Genomic DNA, 20,350 nt, shown 5'->3' on the forward strand with positions numbered 1-20,350 from the left:
GCTGTTTTGAGTATATTTTGTGATAAGAGGATGAGGAACAGTACACAGAAAGGGTTCTACCCTGGTTGTCACCCTCCCATTATTACAGTACAGATCTTCTCTTGATAAGTCAACCTGTGACACAGCTTAGTGGAAATAACATATTCTGCAGTGTTTATCACTTCCATTGCTGGTAACAGTGTCCTTGTTGTACTGCTCCTTATGATGCTTTCAGAGGCATTTCCATTCTTGCCTAACTTACATTAATCCAAATATTTCTGCTAAATACTGCTTAAAATGTCTGTATCTATGATTATCTTTCATTCTGGTTGCTTTGCTCAATATATTTATTTAAATGTAGATTTACTATTGGCCTCATCCATGATCCTTTCCCCTGGGATCTCATCACTGAATACATTGTTTTTACACCATTGTAGATATAGACAAGTTGAAATGGAACCAGGATGAAAACTACTAATGTAATTATTGCTCCATTTGAGCCACTGTCTATTCCTGTTCTTTTCTAGAGAAAATAAATGGAGCAACATCCAAAAATTCCCAAGCAAAGACTTTATATGTTTAATGAGTAGACAGATTAATCACTTGTTTGTTCTCACTGTGTAACTCTGAATGGAAGCAGCCACTTAATATTGGTTACAATGCCTAACATCAGCCTTTCTTGACCTCTGTGATAGACAAATTCATGCAACAATGAAAACAAAAGATTTCAAACTACAAAAATTATAAAAAATATTAAAAACATGTTAGTATTGCAAAGAAAGCTGGCTCTAGTTTTCAAATAGTTTGGAGAAAAAGTCTTACTTGTCCACAACCACTGCTGCCAAAATAAGCTGCAGATCCACCCTGCTGGGGAAAAGAAAAAGAGCAGCTCATGATCCAAATATTCTCATTCTCTCTTCTCATTTCAAACACAGATATACATTTTCAAGGGCTATAGCTGCCAGGCTGCTTCAAAGGTAGAAGACCAGCTGTATCCAACTGTGAATTATTTGGTAAAATACTAAGTATGATGAACAACAAAGTGCATCAGAAATCTGAGAGCTGAATGCACTCCTTTCTACAGGGAAAGGTGCAGCTTCAGTGAGCCAATTGTTGCCAAAGCCATGTCAAAAAAAGTTCACAGGACTTAATTCTAAAGAGATACTTATTATATTGTTTCAAGTTAGAAACCACTGGATTCTCAATATATATATGGTAACATCACATAGATGCTGAATAATGACTAATGACTGACTGCTGCATACCTGCCCATAGGAGCTGCCACCTTGAGGCTGATAACCCTGAAAGAAAGGCACAGAGTCAGTTGTAAAAAGTGCTGTGGAAGTATAGTCCCAGCACAGCAGAAGCAGAATCACAGAATACCAGAGAGAAAAGCCCATTTCCATTAAAGGTTCTTCTCTACTATGTTACTTTTCCCCTCATGGTATTTCAGTGGCACAAATCAAATTCAAGAACCACTCAGAAACACTGAGAAGGAAAAAACCACCCCTGTCCCAAAGCCCATTTACAGGACAGGCGCCTACAGAAAAGCTCAACACATTTCAGCAACAGTCTCACCTGACCATAGGACTGGCTGCCTTGGGAAGCCTTTAAATAAAGAGAAGATAATTACCACCTTGGCAAAGAGGCTTCTTTCTACAGCATGATATCTATGGAAATAACAGCTGCATGTGGGATTCCCTAAAAGGCTCTTCCTGTGCCAGAGGACACAGAGCAGTGTGCTAACAGCTGTGCATCTGTGCAGCAGATTGTCTTATTCTCTGCAGAAGCCATGGCCCAAATTGAGGCACAGACTGCCAAGGGAAACATCACTCTCAAAAGTCTTCCAGTCATGCCAGTCACAGAGAGATCAGTGAAGAACTTTCTACAGAGCAGCCAGTTTGCTTACCTGGCCATAGGAGCTGCTGCTGCCTGACAAACTTGCTCCACCCTAAGACAAGGACAGCATTTGGTTACTTCCCTTTCAGTAAGGGGTCCAGCCTGCATTAGCAACAGCAAGCAGCTACATCCTAAAGCCATGCAGGGCTGAGTGCAGAGCCAGGCATCTCCTGGCCCTCCTGAGGATGCTGAGTGATGATTTCACACACTGGGATTCCAGATCAATGAGTAGCACTTGCATAGATGTTGAGTGTGAATTGACACATTCAGAGTAAATATCCTTTGAAGTTCAAATTCTGAGGGTTTGCTAAGTGCCCTCATAGTGCCATTTCTGACATGCTCTATTCTGACTGGTGACTGACTGATGCTTACCTGGCCATAGGAACTGCCACCTTGAGGCTGGTACCCCTGTGGGAAATTAATGATTGATTCACAGTTACTCTATTTGTGAAGCTGTTGCCTCTCTAATATCTATTTTTGGGGTAAGAAAACACAATAAGAGAATGTACAGACTCTACTGCTTAACTAGACTTATTTTGATATTTCTTATTCTGGAGAAATAGGCGATCACACTGTGACTATTGAATGACAATCATAGAGTAGTTTTACGTCTGTCTCAGACAGTACTCTCATCTTATGAGAGTTTTTCAGGAAGGGACAAACATTTTCTTATTATGTTTACTTTTCCTTCTCTTTTTCAGACACTGGGCTTGGATGGCTAATGCTGAATAGTAGGTGAATATTGCTTCATACATTTGTATTTTCTATTGGCCCCAATTGCATAATTCCCTTCATCTGAGAGAAAATTAAGGTGAAAAATAATATTTAAAAGTTAAGACTATCTTAGAAAAAATATAGCTTCATAAAATGAAAACAAAACAATGCAATTCAAAGTAGCAGGTCAAATCAATTAACCAGGGATGACTGTATTTTTAAAAAAATTCTCATTAATATAAAATTACTGTGGTTATAATTTGCTCTTGCAATCTGCCTTTAATATAATCTCAAAAAAGTGCAGTTTTTTCATCTACCTGCAGACCTGTGCCACAACTGCCTGGCAGGGTTATGAAGACAGGAATTACCAAAAAGTATTTGAAGTATGTTGTTTATTTTTGCTATCTGACATAGAGATCCTGACAAAACTCATAGCTACCTTAGGGCTGCTTTATTGTACATAAAAATTGTGAAGGGAGGTAGACATTCATTAGTTGCAGGCTTCAAGATAAATTCTTCATTCAGCTGAGAATCTAACCCAAGGTTCTTTAATTTCTCAACGCTATTTCTCTGCTGACAGCAAAGCAGGCAGCAAAGAACTGACAATAAATTTGTATTATACCATTAATTGCAATGAGAACATCATCAAATAGACTATTTCTACCATAAATTTATAAAGTTCCACACCTGTAGAAAAGATAAGATAGTAGCAGAAATCTAGGATTGCTGTATATGTCTACAAGAAACACTACAGTCATGTTTAAAACAAAACATTTAAAATAGATTCAAAGATACATTGGTTAAGAATTCAATATGAATTGAAGAAAGAATATTTTCAAATTTGTTAATTTTTCAAGGCAATGGCACTTCACTTTCTCAAATGTTCTATTTCAACTAACGTTTACCTGTCCATAGGAGCTGCCACCTTGAGGCTGATAACTCTGTAAGAAAGGCACAGAGTCAGTTGTAAAAAGTGCTGTGTAAGTATAGTCCCAGGACAGCAGAAGCAGAATCACAGAATACCAGAGAGAAAAGCCCGTTTCCATTAAAGGTTCCTCTCTACTATGTTACTTTTCCCCTCATGGTATTTCAGTGGCACAAATCAAATTCAAGAACCACTCAGAAACACTGAGAAGGAAAAAACCACCCCTGTCCCAAAGCCCATTTACAGGACAGGCGCCTACAGAAAAGCTCAACACATTTCAGCAACAGTCTCACCTGACCATAGGACTGGCTGCCTTGGGAAGCCTTTAAATAAAGAGAAGATAATTAGCCACCTTGGCAAAGAGGCTTCTTTCTACAGCATGATATCTATGGAAATAACAGCTGCATGTGGGATTCCCTAAAAGGCTCTTCCTGTGCCAGAGGACACAGAGCAGTGTGCTAACAGCTGTGCATCTGTGCAGCAGATTGTCTCATTCTCTGCAGAAGCCATGGCCCAAATTGAGGCACAGACTGCCAAGGGAAACATCACTCTCAAAAGTCTTCCAGTCATGCCAGTCACAGAGAGATCAGTGAAGAACTTTCTACAGAGCAGCCAGTTTGCTTACCTGGCCATAGGAGCTGCTGCTGCCTGACAAACTTGCTCCACCCTAAGACAAGGACAGCATTTGGTTACTTCCCTTTCAGTAAGGGGTCCAGCCTGCATTAGCAACAGCAAGCAGCTACATCCTAAAGCCATGCAGGGCTGAGTGCAGAGCCAGGCATCTCCTGGCCCTCCTGAGGATGCTGAGAGTGATGATTTCACACACTGGGATTCCAGATCAATGAGTAGCACTTGCATAGATGTTGAGTGTGAATTGACACTTTCAGAGTAAATGCCCTTTGAAGTTCAAATTCTGAGGGTTTGCTAAGTGCCCTCATAGTGCCATTTCTGACATGCTCTATTCTGACTGATGCTTACCTGGCCATAGGAAATGCCACCTTGAGGTCTGTAGCCCTGTAAGGAAGGTAAGAAGTCATTTGTAAACAAAGCTATTTTGTCTTAGTACAGCAGCAACAGAAACGTCCATTTCCTCTTAAAGCTCCTCTGTATTATGTTAGCTTTTCCTACATTGTATTTCAGTGGTAAAAACTAGATTCCTGGACCACTCAAAAACATCAGTAAGGTAAAAAAACAAGAGCGGCTCCTACAGAAAAGCTCAACACATTTCAGCAACAAAGTCTCACCTGGCCATAGGACTGGCTGCCTTGGGAACCCTTTAAATAAAGAGAAGATAATTACCATCTTGACAATGAGCCTTTTTTAAAGAGCATGATGTTTATAGAAGTGAAGCTCTGTGTGGATTTCTCAAAAAGCACAAAGGAGACAGAGCAGTAGGCTAACAGCCCTGAAATAGTTTGCCCTATTCTCATCAGAAGCCATGACTGCCAACCTTGTGCATATTGAATACTCTTGATATTAAGTAGTGGCCTTCACTGTGGCCCTAATCCCAAAATCCCATAGCTACCCTTTTGAAACAGTTTTCTGGTTGCATGTAGTGCTACAGAGAATATTGATGCACTTTTGCATCCCTCCTACCCCCAGCCCCCAAGAGGAGTAAGACCTAAAGAGCCTTTGTACTTGAGTTCATACAATGAATATTCCCAAGTTTTAGTTTGCAATAATTTATTATGCCATTGTGTGAGTATTTTCTAGAATTCCCTCACTTCTTTTCTTTTTTTTTTTTTCACACAAGTAGCTTTACCTTCATGCTTTAAGCAATGCTGGAGGACATTGCACAAAGTTCCACGATTATGATTTTTCATCATTCTTGATATGGCTCAGCAACTACCCTTTACAGCTTCTGGAATTTGAGGTCTAATGTGCATGGAATCTGAATCTATCAGTATGGAGCTGGTGGTAATGAGCCTATAATCACTTCCTCTCAGGGCCTTGATCCTTATGCTCTGAGTAGAATACACTAATTTCATGCAAGTCATCACACATGGAAATGCATTTGTGAGCATCAAAACCAAAATCATTTGAATACCAATATCAGATGGCATTTTCATGAACAAAAGCCTGGGAAATAGAAATACCTGCACCTGTGAAATCCATTTTTAAATGCAGAAAATAATTTTTTCGTAAGTTGTGCTGGCACTGTTTTTAGGGAAGTCTATAGGAATATTTATAACACTTTTTAAGTTTACTTACCTGAATATAAGTACTGCTGCTGGTTTGCTGTTTTTGTCCACTCTACACAGGAACAAAAAAAAAAAAAGGTTATTTATTTTTAAGGAGAATTGCTTATGCACAAAGCCATTTCAAGAAGCAACTCTATCCTTTTACCTACTAGACTGTTTGAAGGCTACAAATAGAGTTCATTACACTTTTTCTTACTTTATGCCATCTCCATGTGCTAGAAAAGGTATATAAAAATCCTACACAAATAAAGTGTTAAAAGTATTTCTATATCTTGATATGATTTTCTTAATGAAAATTAAGTGTATAATACATCTTTGTGTCATATTGTGGTATTTGAAGTGAGTTTAAATAATTCTGCCTTTCAAATGTACCTCTTAAATTGCCTTAAACCCATATCTATTTGTATTCACATTATGACTGATTTTTTTCATTAATAAGCCCAACAAACTTTTGACAAAGGCTTTGCCAAAACAAAAATTGAAAAATCCACAGTTACAATTTAACATAAGGAAAAAACCACTGCACAAAGTATTTTGATTCCCAGAAAATAGATTATGAGAGGAATAAAACAGTTTTTATATTTACACATTGAAAACAGTTAACCTGTGTAATCAAAACACTGTACATTTAAAGTCAGAAATAAAATAACAAGGAAAATCATATTCCTTTCTTTGCCAGCATTCACCACAAGTCATGGAAGAAAATAATGTTGTACATTTTGAAAGCAATGGTTTTGGAAAGACAAATTTCAGCTGGGGATAACCTGCTTCTGATCTTTCAATGAAAGTGAGAATTTGTTTTTGTAGTCTGATGGACTGGCATCTAATGGACTGACTAAGACTGGGATGGATGCTAAAATTACAAAGAACTCAAAAAAATATGTCTGAATGATATTCATAATACTTTATAATCATGCTTGTAGTGAGATTAGACTGCAATCAACTTTCCAAGTGCCTGGTTATCAAGAAACAACATTACAAATGCAACAGTTCACCTGGGCATTAAGAGCAGGATTTTAAAAATGTAATTCTGAGCTGGGTGTTTCCATTAAAAAATTGACTGTTTAAATGAAAATGGAACTGTGCAGGCTGCAATTTATATTTGATTTTATACCAAGTAACATTCAAGTTTTAGTTCTGGAATTCCATCCTCCTTCCTGAGCAGACTGAGATAGTCAAATTTTGCCAATTTTGAGAGCACAAAGGAATTTGCATACAGAGGTTTTAAAATTTTTATGTGTAGAAAACAGCTGCAATAGTCTTTATTCAGCAGCCAGCTATGATATCCCCCTTGCTGTAGTCACAGAAATGCCCTGACCCACCACTGTAGTTTGTGGACATCTAAGATATCTCTAAGTTACCCACACTTATGTGTTCCCTAAGAGAGGAATTATTACTTAGTTTACTAAGGCAAATCTTCATTAAAATTCAAGTGTAATTGAGAAAAAAATGTCTACCTGTACTATGATCCTTGTAGCAGAGCTTCCCAAACTCTGAAAAAAAAATCCAGAAACAAAGAAGCATAATGCAGCACATTTAATTGACTTGTTTAATGCAATACACTTAAGCAGATAATATTAATTTGAAGTATTTAGTTTGTGAGAATAAAGGGAAAGGTTGTATGTGTAATGTACTGTGTACCAATTCTAAACACCCAGCATTAAGCTAGTTTATTCTCAGTTCTGAAAGTCTGGGGAGGCAGACTGACCCTACTAAGTAATTTTCTACCCTTACATCTTCTGTGGAGAGCAGCAGAGCACAGGTTATGTGCACCACCTTTCTGCACTAGCAGTCAGCTTGGGGTGTCCAAATGTGGGGAGGGGAGCTGAGATATCATCACCCCTCCAATCTGTCTCACTGTCACCTGCACTGCACATACATCAACACACACAGATCCTCTTCCTCATCCAGGCAGTTTTTGCTGAATTCTGAGCTATGAGGGACAAACATGAGAGAGTAGCACAAACCATCCTGAGACAACTGGTTTGATCCCATAAGAACTATAATGATCCTATAGGAATCAAAAGAAAAAGTATTCTTACCTGAGGGAAGGTGTGACGCTGCAAAGAAACAGAAAAATCTTTCATTATTTTGCACAAGGGTTTGCCTAAACAGAATATTGCAGCAGAGAAAGGGAAAAGGGGCCCTTATATTTCAGATGCAATACATAGTGAAATGTGAAAGAATGATATAAAAAGGATGGCATGAATAAATGCATCTTTACCTTTATTCAAGTTAGAACAACATGTTCTATTAGAAATTCAACATATATAAAATATTACATTATAAAAGTTCACTTCAAGCACCTGAAGGCTAACCTTACTTTTAGTTCCAAGTAAGCAGAGTGGAAATGTAATAATTTAAAAGTGACCATGGAACTAAACTTACAGAAGAAAATTGCAATAGAAACAGAAAATCAAAACTATGTGGGAGCAGAGAGACTGCATAGATGGAGACACCTGGTGTCTGCAGCTAATCCATTGTCCCTGCAAGTATTAACAGCAATCACAGAACCACGAGGTTTGTACCTATCTTGTAACACATCTTCCCTGAAGATAGCTGTACACATGGGGTAAATCCTGCCTGCCAAAAAATTGTCTCTAGGGATAGTTCTTAAAATTAAAAATATTGATACTTGAAAGCTTTTTGGGTCAAAGTTATTTGTAGGGAAAATGTGTAGAGAAAAACAGCTTACCACAGGTGGGAAAGGGTTGCTGTTGGCAACGACCACTACCTATGGAGAAACCAGAGGAAGCTATTTACTTACCATAAAGACCATTTATATATTGCTAAATATGTCAGAAAAATGAAGAATACTAAAATGTGTAAATTTACAAACTCTGATAATAATGCTATGGAAGGTCCCTTTCATAAAATGGCACTTAAAAAAATTGATTTTTTAAAAAAAAGAATGACTATTCAAACTATTTATACATAGTTTACACAAGAGTATAAGCAGATAAACAATTTGCCCCAAACCATATAATGACACAGGTGTAGAAGCAGAAGCAGGATTTCCTGTCCTGTACCATATCTACTTGCCTGTACTGGGTGCCCTTTTTTGATCCTCAACTTTCCACCCCAAACTAGAATACTAATTTATTTTGTCTTTATTCAGTATAATGATAAAAAATAAGAAAGACTTGATAATGAGTTCATTTAACATAAATCCAACATAAGCCAAATTGAATAATTGTATCTTCTGCCGTGTTAATGTTCTCTCATTAGAAGCTCTCTCAGCCTCTAAGAACCAAACCAAATCATATGAATCAATCTGGATTAAAGCCTTGAAAACTCTCAACTGAAATAACAGAAGCCATGCCAAGTTATAACTGTACGAATTTTTCCCTTTGAACGGGAGTGCTTACCTTCTTACTGGAATCTGAACTGCTTGAAGGGACAGACTGTAAAAAATACAGAATTCATTTGTTACTTAAATGTATGGCATATTAACTACAGCACTATTCTCCACAAGAATATTATACTAACATGATACTCGTGAAGTACCAAAAAAAGTAAAATCAGAAGAAAATTAATGTATTGGCAGTTAATAAATTAACAGCTGCAATAAATCAACTACTTTAAATTGTTTTGAAGAAGCCAAATTATTTTGCTAATTTTACAGGGTAAGTACTGTATAAAAGCTGCAAATGTTTCATCAAAAAAATCTATCAGTAGGAAAAAAAAATTAAGCTCTTCTACCTTCATCCAAAACACTAACCCAAAACCAAAAAACCCCAAACCTTTTAATTCTTAGTAACCATCAAACAAAGCACTGACTTTTGGAAAAGCATAGTAAAAGTAACTGGTGTCCATTTATCGAATAAATATAATTGATTTTGGTGGAAAATAGAAGTAAGGATACAGCAACAAGCACCAAATATGTCATTCATCTGATGAAGTTATTTCCAGGTATGATCATTACTAAATCATTTGAAGAGAGTTTTCCTTTATCCCCTTCCACAAATCTAATTATTGCTTGGTAAATGTGGGCATAACTGCTTAGCTTTTGAATACCTTAGGAAGCTCAAAACATGTTGGAAAATACAGTTACCTGGCCATAAGCAAGACCACTGCTGGATGAGGATGCACTCTGAAATAAAAATATAAATCAGGTATTTATTTATACAATAATTTGCTAATTATTAATTTGTTTTCATGTGAAAAAGAAATAAATGAGATGGACAATAGAAACTAATTAAAGAATTAATATGCAAAGATTGTAAAGAACCCCTAATAATATTCCAAAATATCCAAAGAAAACAATTTTACCTGATAAAAAGCATTACGCAGTAAGAATTCTGACATTTTAGTAGGGAAACAAATTAAGAGTTTCTACTAGGTGATATTGTGTATCAACTATGTGTACATATACACCTTAAAACATAAATTATTAGGCTTTGAACTGGCAGTGTAACATCTTTTAATTCTGGGATTTAATTTCAGAATAATACCTCAAGCTAACAGTATTATCCTGAATATTTTTAGGAAGACTTCAATAGCTCTACAGAACAGAATCAAATGCAATTTCAATAAGGAGATGAGTTAAGAAGCATAGTAGGAGACAGTCAGTAAAAATACATGTAATCAGCTTACATCTCTGCAGGCATTTAGGCCATATGCACCAGCAGCACCTCCCTAAGAAAATAAAAAATAAAAAATAAACCAGTTATTTTTCATCAGTTTTTCTATTTGTAGCAGAGACTCTTATATGAATATTATTTAAATAATGTCATTGAAAGCTAAGAGTTACTATGAATATAGTTGTGCTGGGGACAAAAAAGAAAATGTAAAAATAGTGCTTACAGGGCCACATCCACTCTTGCTTATTGTGTAGACTACTCCACCCTGAAATAAAAACAGAAGTCAATTATTTCCATATAAAAAACTCAAAGGGGCAAGAGAGAAAAAGCCCAATGCCATGCTATTTATGGCATGAAAAGCTGCGCAGCTGACAATGAGTATATGCTAGCAAGGGATAAGCAAGTAATGAGGTTACCAGTTTGCTGACACTGCCTATATAATGATTTTAATATAGTGTGAGACATCATCTGTATTTCATATAAGTTTCATCAGCTTTGTCACTGGTCATGAAATCTTTCAAAATATTACTGAAAAAAATCAAGTAGTTATATGACAAGATGAGAAACTCAACTCTTATAAAAGAATATATATTATATATTAAAAAAATACAAGCAAGAAAACCAGGTTTTAGCATATGTATCAAAATAATTTGTATTTCTCTGTATCTGGTAATTCATTACAAGCAGTAAAGATTGAAGAAATGGAATATTACCAGATAATTCACTAATTAATATAACCACTAGTAAGTAGTAAGAAATATGTCCTTGATAATCTCAATTCAAGAAACTGGAGACTCACCAGAAAGTATCTAAGAGTAAAAGAGAAAATAGGCATACTAGTGGTAGTGGAGATAATCAACTAAAAACCAAGTATACATTGCTGTGATGAATGAAGTGAAAGTGGTGACAATGCAGACAATGCATACCCCAGAGGTTTTGAAAGGCTAACTAGACAGTGATAGTCCTAAATGTTCAACTGCAAATATAGTCCAGTACTAAAAGCAATACAGACATTAAACTGGAGCAAGCTATTGAGTAAAAGAGAATGGAGGTAGTGAACTTAGCCCAGGTACAAACACACTGTTTGCTGGGCTGGTTTGCAAACACACCTCTGCCATCCTGGGTTAACTAGCAAAGAAGAGATTTCATTACAGTAAATCACCTCATGTTACAGAATTTTAGTCATTCAAGGTTACTGAAGGAAAACATACAAATGCTGGAATTTGGGACTCATACCTGACTGCCTGAATAGCTGCTCTGAGAGGACCCGGAAGGTCCAACCTGAAAAGAAACCAGACTGGTATTTATAATCTTGCTGAAAAATTATTTTAAATAAGTGATTTTCAGGAAATAAAGTTTTACTTGGTGGAAAAAGGAAGAACCCACAAAGTAGTTTTCTATTACTTCATTCCACTGATACTAATAAAATCATTTCAGAGCTCTTTCAAGACAAATAATCAACACTGTGCCAATCCAGCTGTTATAAATAACATAATTCTGCTGCTTGTATCCTTTTTATTTGACCTCACACACTTGATGTCCATCATCGAGGAAGAGATCTATACCACCACAATCATTAAAAAGCAGATGAAAACTTTTTACTAACATGACTATGTAATCATTAACATATTTGCTGTAAAAAAGCAAAGAAGGAAAAGAGGCTTCTTCACTGAGCTGCTAGCGAAAGTTTTCAAAGGAAAAAAATCAAATAGCTATATTTTATACCTAGATCATGATTTGCAAAAGGCAAGTAAATAATGATCTTGAAGAGCAAGAAAACACTAAGAATAAAGAGTGAAAAGAGGAAAAAGAAAACTTCTATTTTAGAGCTACTACAGATTAGCAGAGAGAATCTGCAGAAGGAAATGGTAACAAGGCTGACAAGATTTTTAATAAAAAAAGATAAACTAACAAAAAGAAAATGAAATTGAGTTACAAGGGGGATAAAGACATTTCTAGAAGCAACTTTTGACTAGGCCTTGAGATCTTGGGCAGTTAGCAGCATGTCAATGTCTTTGGAGAAGGAATATTTACCATGATGCATCGGCCTGTTGAGTAAGTCCCTCCACGCTGCAAGAGAATACAGGTTCCAGTTACTGTTTATTGACTGGTATAAAAATATCAAAATTACTTTAAACAGGAAATCAGCTGAATTCACATTGGTGGTCTGAGTGAAGAAATCAAGTGTTTAATTGCTGACAATATATTACACATTTTAACAATCTCATCCGCCAACTGATGTTAACTAATTAAAAATAAAAATACATTCAAAACTGAATAAAAAAATGAAAGCATAAATGACATCTTGCTAGGAAAGTAATTTGAATGGTACAATAGAATCTTCATGCAACAAGCATGAAACAACTGGACCAGTAGGAGAACTCTAAAATGGAGGTAACTGGAAGTTGGGAAATTGAAGAAAAATTGCTCTTACCTTGTTACATTCTAACTCTATCATAAGCTGTGGGGAAAAGAACAAAAGAGGAAGCGTTACCAAATTATTCACTGGGGGAAAAAAAGCAGCTTATTATAGAAAACAGATAATACATTTGATGAACTGAGAGATTTAAGACAGGTGTTCATCTTGGTTACATCACAAGTTCACATAAATCACTGCTGCTGCAGTCCAATGCAGTAGATTTGAGGAGACTTTCTTTACTTGAGCTGCCAATGTTTAATATATTTCATAGAAGCATAATTCTTGGAAAAAAAAATGTTACCAACTCCTTTAAAGAAGATGCTACAGTTATAGTTCCCAGAGCTGAGGCAGCAGTTAAGAACTGCACTGTACATCAGAAGTACAGCACTGTTCTATAACCAATTCTATTTTCTTTTTTTTTTTTTTGCTTTAAGACATGGATTGTTTTGATAGATAGATTATTACTTTCCTCATTTCTGTTGAGAAAAAGAGTATTAACTTTATTTTTTCATCATTTTTATAAGAGGATTAGGCAGTTAAATTAAAATTATTGAAAACATCTAATGGTTTTGCCTTAGTTAAGGACTAAATGACAACAAGTGTATATCTTGTATCAAGCCAAAGATACTTTAATTACTGTATTAATTTCTATCATTCAAATACACTAAAGCATACCTTCCTTTTACTTTTTCCTGTTGCATTAACTGACTCAGAATGCGTAGGTGTGAGAGTTTTGCTTTGAATTCCAACCCAAAAGTTCTCTAGATTTTGAACAACAGTTGCACTAGAGGAAACAAAATAATTTATTTTCTATCAGTGTATTTGATTATAAAATACTAATAAACTCTTGTCCCCCTTTGCCCCCAGACAAGAACATCCACTGTGTTCTAGTTTTAAGTGCATACAGTACAAGTTTCACAGAATACTTTTCCTTGTAGTGGCTTGTATCCAGCATAACTTTGAAGATATCTCAAACAGATGCTGAGAACAAGCAGAAGAGGGATAGATGCTGTTTGAAGATGCTCTGACACCAGCAAGGAGCATTGGCTCAAATGTCCATAAGAATTGTCCTACACGCTCTGACAATCTGCATCTATGATGGTGAACTGATTCTCATGGCAATAAATGGAAGCACTTGTGGTTTTGTATTCTTTTGGCTGCTCTTGGTATTCCTCAAGATTTAATGAAGCAAGGCAAAGGTGACCCTATCATAAATCTGTACTTCAAACAATACAAGCTATTGAATGTTTAGGTATTTTCCAATATACTTCAAGCATGCATTTGTTAGAGTAGGCGATTTTTTTACAAGGTTCACATCTGCAAGAAATGTAGCATTAAAAGTAGGCTAAATATGTCTTCTCATGTTTTCAGAAGTTAGTTCATAGGTCATACGTTTATTTTAAAATTTATATTAGAAGAATTTACATCAAATTACTATTCTACCACTGTTCAAAATGAAGAAAGGTATAACTGAATAGGTCTGAATTTCATTTTTTCAGGGAAGGAGTTACATTCATATTTTGTTGCTGTTGTAATTAAAGAATTCAAAGTGTAAAAAATGGCTACTTGAAGATCCATTAATAACATTATGCTGGATGGAATTATTTACATATATTAAGATCTTTAGGACATTAACTTTTATAACTATATCTTGAAATGGAAATCATTTAATGAACATAGTGTGAAGTTATGGCAAACTATGAAAAAAACTAAGTTGGACAAGAATATCTCAAACAGCAGCACAGGTCTATCTCAATATAGAAAGAAAATTTCAAGGCAAGGAAATAAAATATAAAAGCAACTATTTACATAAATTGAAGCTCTCCTCTAACATCATGTGGAGCAATCCATGTTGTTGTAACCTTCTGTTTCACATCTGAATTGGCATTACTCACTGCTGAATTCTGCAATTAAAAAGAAATACATATAATTATATAAGATGTAAGAGTGATTTTTAGCTATATTATTACAGAAACTGTCTCTACTACATTAGGTAACACTGATGTCCTGCTACAAAGAGCCAGTGAATTTCTATATTAGGTTCATATCACATATAAAGGATAGATGAAGTTCTTGAGAAAACCCAATCTTTTAAACTCTACTGAAGAAATAGCTTTGCTGTACAAAAATGATCTCTACTTCTATTATTTTAAAGAAACGCAAGCTCCCGTAAGTATTCCAAAGACCACACACATACCGTCATGTTATGACATTCCAAGCCTTTGGTGTTTGGATCTGTAATTTTAAAAGTACCAACAGGAACATCTCCATCTATTTCTCGAGCTTGTAGATTAAATCCTTTAAACCCAGCATCTCCAAGTGCTTCTAGAGTTACTGTGAAAAGAGGCATTTTGAGAAACGTGAATGTCATGTACCACCAAAACTGCCTAAATGTTTACCATGCAATTTGCTTCACTCCAAGGCACAAGATTGCATTGTGCAGAATTCTGCGCAGTGCAGAAATTACTTTAAGCCCTGTACAAGTTTAAGAGAAAAACATTTAAAACACTTTTCCTAATTATGAGGGGAACGACAATAAAGGTAAAAGAAAAAATTTGGAAAGGTGCTTCTCTGTAAAGTAGCATGGAATTCATTATTTAGTGACAATTTCAAAAGGAATTCTGCTCCACCAAAAGAGCAGTGGCCCTGCTGTGAAGGTGCTCCATCCAGAGGGCAATTTGGGATTAGGAAAACAAAAAGGGGGTTTAAGCCACAATAGCTCCACCGCCTGCAAAGTGATAAAATCTGGGATGCAGCTCTTAGAAGGGTGACTCAAAATGTATCACTCTTAAGTAGTCCCATACAGCGTCCTGAATGTCTATTTTCCTGTAGGATGACAGCATGTGAAGAACTAATGAGTAGGATCCCTTTGTATTGCAGAGGCCTGATTCAACAGCAAATAATCAAATACAGAGTTAATGAGCAACTAATTATTAGTCTAGTTTGGCTAGCTGTCCCACTCAATTTTAATTTTGTCACAAAAAATTGCAGCATAAAGTTAAGATATATTTATTAGATAAAGAAAAAAAGAAAGAATGCATTTTCAGTTATATAAGTATGTCCATACAGATATAAAACATAAAATATAATATCTCAGGTATATATGAACAAGATTGAAGTTAAAAAATAAATTATCTAGACTGAGAGGGAAATGGGGGGATTTTTATGAAGATTGGTAATTCTGGAAGTCATGGACAAAGATTTTATGTCATTCAGATTGTTTACCTTGGACTTCATTTCCTGGCTCAAAGTTATCAAAAGATACAGCAATAATATATGGTGGTGCAGATGTCTGTGGTTCAACTTCATAGTTTGGTAACAGAGAATCACAATCAATTGAGGTATTTGTCTGTGGAAAACCAAGGATTCCAGGCAAAAATATCCCACAGAACAAAAAAACAAAGCAGGAGTGTCTCCTCATCTGTGGAACAAAAAGACAGTACAGGTCATAGTAACTTCTTTTAGTAGTTGCCATATTTGGCAAATATCAGCTTTTCTCCAGGACAAGAAACAAAGCAAGCCTAGAAAGCTGCTCTTTCTTTGCATTCATGTATTTTGAAGAAAAAAAATTACAATAAAAGACTTATATACACCGGCAGAAAAGTGCAATAAGAGACACAAATATTATCATTTAAAAATACAGAATTATTAAAGGTAGTTTAAATTTTCAGGTTACATATCAGCAATTCATTAACAGCCATGTCTGCTGCATTACACTTTTGAACTAGAAAAGTCCTTAAAGCAAAGTTCCTCCTTGTTGCACTGGCAGATTTAGCTCAGCTCCTCGGCTATACAAGAATTCAGAGGGAATCCTTGCTCTCTCAAACTGTAGATATAACCATGATTAGCATGCTCTTCTTTGACTGCTTTCCCTACTCTCACTTTCAAGGGACGGTCAAGAAATCTTGTTAAATGCCCTGGAGTACTCTTAAAGATTTTCAAATATTTGTTTCCTGAAGGACTTAACGAAAGTTTTCTGCAAATTCCTCTGGAACTTCTAAACATTTTAAAAATACTAAATAACTACTGTGTGCTTCCTATTAGTAAAGAATGACTATAACCAGTAAAGAAACTATAGCCAGTACAGAAATTCACAAAAAATAACTAAGAGACAAGACTGAAGTCCAATTTTCCAGGACCGTCCAGGAAGAAAAAATGTATTTTCTCTATAGTTCACTTGCAATGATGGTAAACTATTTCCAAGAAAGAAAGGAAACATTTCCCAGAAGTATTCTCAGGTGTTTAACATCAGATTTTTCAGCCCATGTTCAAAATCTAAATATTCAACTGGCACTGAATAATAAGCACTACATACTTAAAAGGCCATTGCACCTTATGAACAACTCACTCTTCCAGCTAGAAAATTGCTGATACAGCTGTTCAGTCTCCAGAAGTCTTTAATAATGCTATTTTACATGCTGTCTGCTACAGGATTGCCTCATGTGACACAACGGACAGTAACAGAAAGAATTGAGATATTTACTTGAGATTTCTTAAAGAATTTCAAACACAATGTAAGAGATGTGTTCAATTTGTACCATCTACCTGTGTATCTTAATTCATGCAGAACTGTGTAAGATCATTTGGTTTTGTATGTGCTAATGAAATAAGTAACAGAAGCATCTGGAAGCAGGGGAAAAAAACACAACTCTGAATATTCATGTACTTAACCCTGAACTTCAACAACTTTTTTAAAAGCCACTGAGTCAACAAATAATAAAACAGGTGACTGTGAAATGCTGAAGCTTTCCAAGTAGGATGATGAAGGTTTGCAAGGTGTCACAACTACTCAGAGCACCAACCAGGAAAGTGATAGATGCAAGTTATCACGTCTTTAAAGCAGATGAAGGCTGCACCTCTCCAAAGCCTCATCAGTGTCACTCTAATGGGATCTGGTGAGCATCGTGTTTTGGTATCAGCACACTGGGCGCGGTTATCCAATCTCTTGCGACGATTTTGACGTGGCCCACCTCTAATTAAGTTTTAAATACAGCATGTGGGTGCTATTATATCAACAGATGTGGTAAACAGTGATTTAATATGAACCAGTCTGTGTGTTGTTGAAATCTCTGTCTGACTCATGGAGAGATGGAAAAAAAAAGTCTTTTTCTAATTAGATGTTCCATTTCAAAGCGCAAAGTCCTAGTTTAGCTAGGACTGGAAAATTGTCTGGAACTGCACTCTGCCATGAAAGAAAGCCAGTCTGAAATATTTCCTCTTTTTCTTGCTAAAAAAGAGCCAGAAATACAAGTACAACAAGTTGAAACATGGTTGAGATGCCTTCTCTTTGCATCAGCTCTCTGATTTAATAGTTCAAGAGGTATTCTAAGAGTCTCATCATGTCATCTTTTGGAACTAGCTTTTAGATGAGAAAGAGAGATATTAGCATCTTAAAAATTTCCAAGTCCAGACTTGAGGCAGAAAATTTCCATGGGCTCTGAGTTCCAATACATAATCCATGCAATCATATTACCTTACATTACATATTTTACATTTTCTCAGTGAAAAATGTAAAAAACCAAAAATTAAATATTTATAAAATAGAAACATAGAGAATTCTGGCAAATAAATGTTATTTGCAAACTTCTAATTGGATATAATGATGAAAAACTAACTATATCCTCAGTTCCTTCATCTGATGGAAAAATGATAATTATTTTTTTATCACAGATTCAAACCTTTCTCCCTATGAATTTATGTGGCCCTCACCTTTCCAACACCTGAGCTGCTACCTTAAGAATTCTATTCCATATTTATTCTAATATGTCTTCAGGCCACCAATTAAATCCCTGTTAGTTAGCTACAGCATTCAAAGTCTACTGGACTTGGGAAGAGTCACTTTGGTGGTTTGCTCCTCCAAAGCCTTAGGCAAACTTTTGAATAGAGACAAAAACTGTTTTAAAAGCTTTAAAATATAGAGCATTTAATGAATATGATAAATACCTCTCCATAATTTGAAAAATACAGTCCTTGCAAGTCCATCCTGCCAACAGTTTAAGACTAGCCCCTGTATACCCCTTTCTATTCCCATTCTTATGAGTTATTTTTCTCCTCCTAGATGCTCCTGATGAGCCACTGACACAATTCTTTAGCCCTTGAGAATAAACATCACCAGTTAGTGTGCACCCTCTCCACCACATCCCCAGCAACACACCTTATCGACCAAGTGCTGATGCGTGGGCATCCTCCGGTTGCTCTGTGGTCAGTGCGGAGGAGCTGCAGCCAGGCAGTGCCGGTGCCCAGGAAGATGAGACAGAGGAGGCGGAGGGCTCGACCAATCCGTGCCGAGGCGGGAGCCAGCGGGGCCAATCAGGGCCGGCGGTGCATCCTACCTGGAAATTGGGACACCACAGGTGGGACTGTCCTGCCCAGAGCTGGTGGTGACAACACCCTCCTCACAGGTGAGTCACGCCCCTCTGACCTTTATCGAGGCATCTGGCACTGGCAGGGCTTCTGAAGGCTGGTAGCCTAAACTAGTATGCCAACTAAAATCAAAAGAATTATGCTATACAAAAACCCCTTACTAATATTTCATAGCAATTCCAGTAAAATATTCTATATTAGTCTTATTAATCTGTTACTACAGAGTATTCTGCTGCTGCTTCTTAATTTTCTCCTCCTTTTTCACAGCTGGAAAAGACTTGGAAAATTCTAATGACTTTCATACTTCCAAGCATTTTCTCAGAGCAAAGAGTTAATTAGGTTGTTTTTCCTCATGCACTTTGTGAGAAGAACCTGAAGTTATTCCAACTGACCTGCACTCAAAACTAACATTTTTTTTACTCTTCAGAAGATTTTCACAAGGTCTCTACCAGAGACTAGGAAAAGTCCAAAAGGTGAATGACATAAAATAGAATAGAATATTTTCAGTTGGATGGGATCGAATTTGTCTAATCCATGCCTGTCCAAATGACTCTAAAATACTGACGGGCCTGGGGTTTTGACCACCTCCCTAGGAAACCTGTTACAGTGCATGACCAACCTCTCAATAAAGAAGTGTTTCCTGATGTCCACTCTGAACTTCCCCCAGAGCAGCTTTGAACCATTCCCACATGTCCTATACTGGACACCAGGGAGAAGACATCAGCACCTCCCTCTCCACTTCCCCTTCTCAGGAAGTTGTGGAGGTCAGTGAGGTCACCCCTCAGCCTCCCTTTCTCCAAACTAGACAAGCTCAAAATTCTTTGGTGCTCCTAACAGGACATTACTTTCAGCCCTTTGTTGGCCTCCTCTGGACATTTTCAAGGACCTTAGCAATATGACAGACATTCCTATTTAACCAGGGAATTTTGTGAATCTATGAGTCCTTGGTTAATGGAAATCCTTTAACCCAAGGACTGTTTATAAGAGCCTTCTTTAATTCCTTAATGCTTGTTAATTTAAAATGTATTTGAAATCAAAATGTTCACAGCATTTTAAGAGAATTAGCTATTTTTAAGATTCAGTGCATTTAACTAACTGTATTCTCCTTCAGTTAATTGCCTTTAATGAGTAGCATTTTATTTATACTGTTCCATTATGAAATGCCTTATTTCCTATCTGCTGGTATCCATTGGGAAGGAGATCATAATCTTTCTTGTCTTACTATACCACCAAACTTACCATTAATACCAATGTTATAAATAACAAT

The sequence above is a fragment of the Molothrus ater genome, chromosome 9 (genome assembly GCF_012460135.2).
Source record: "Molothrus ater isolate BHLD 08-10-18 breed brown headed cowbird chromosome 9, BPBGC_Mater_1.1, whole genome shotgun sequence".
In the NCBI taxonomy this organism is placed as follows: Eukaryota; Metazoa; Chordata; class Aves; order Passeriformes; family Icteridae; genus Molothrus; species Molothrus ater.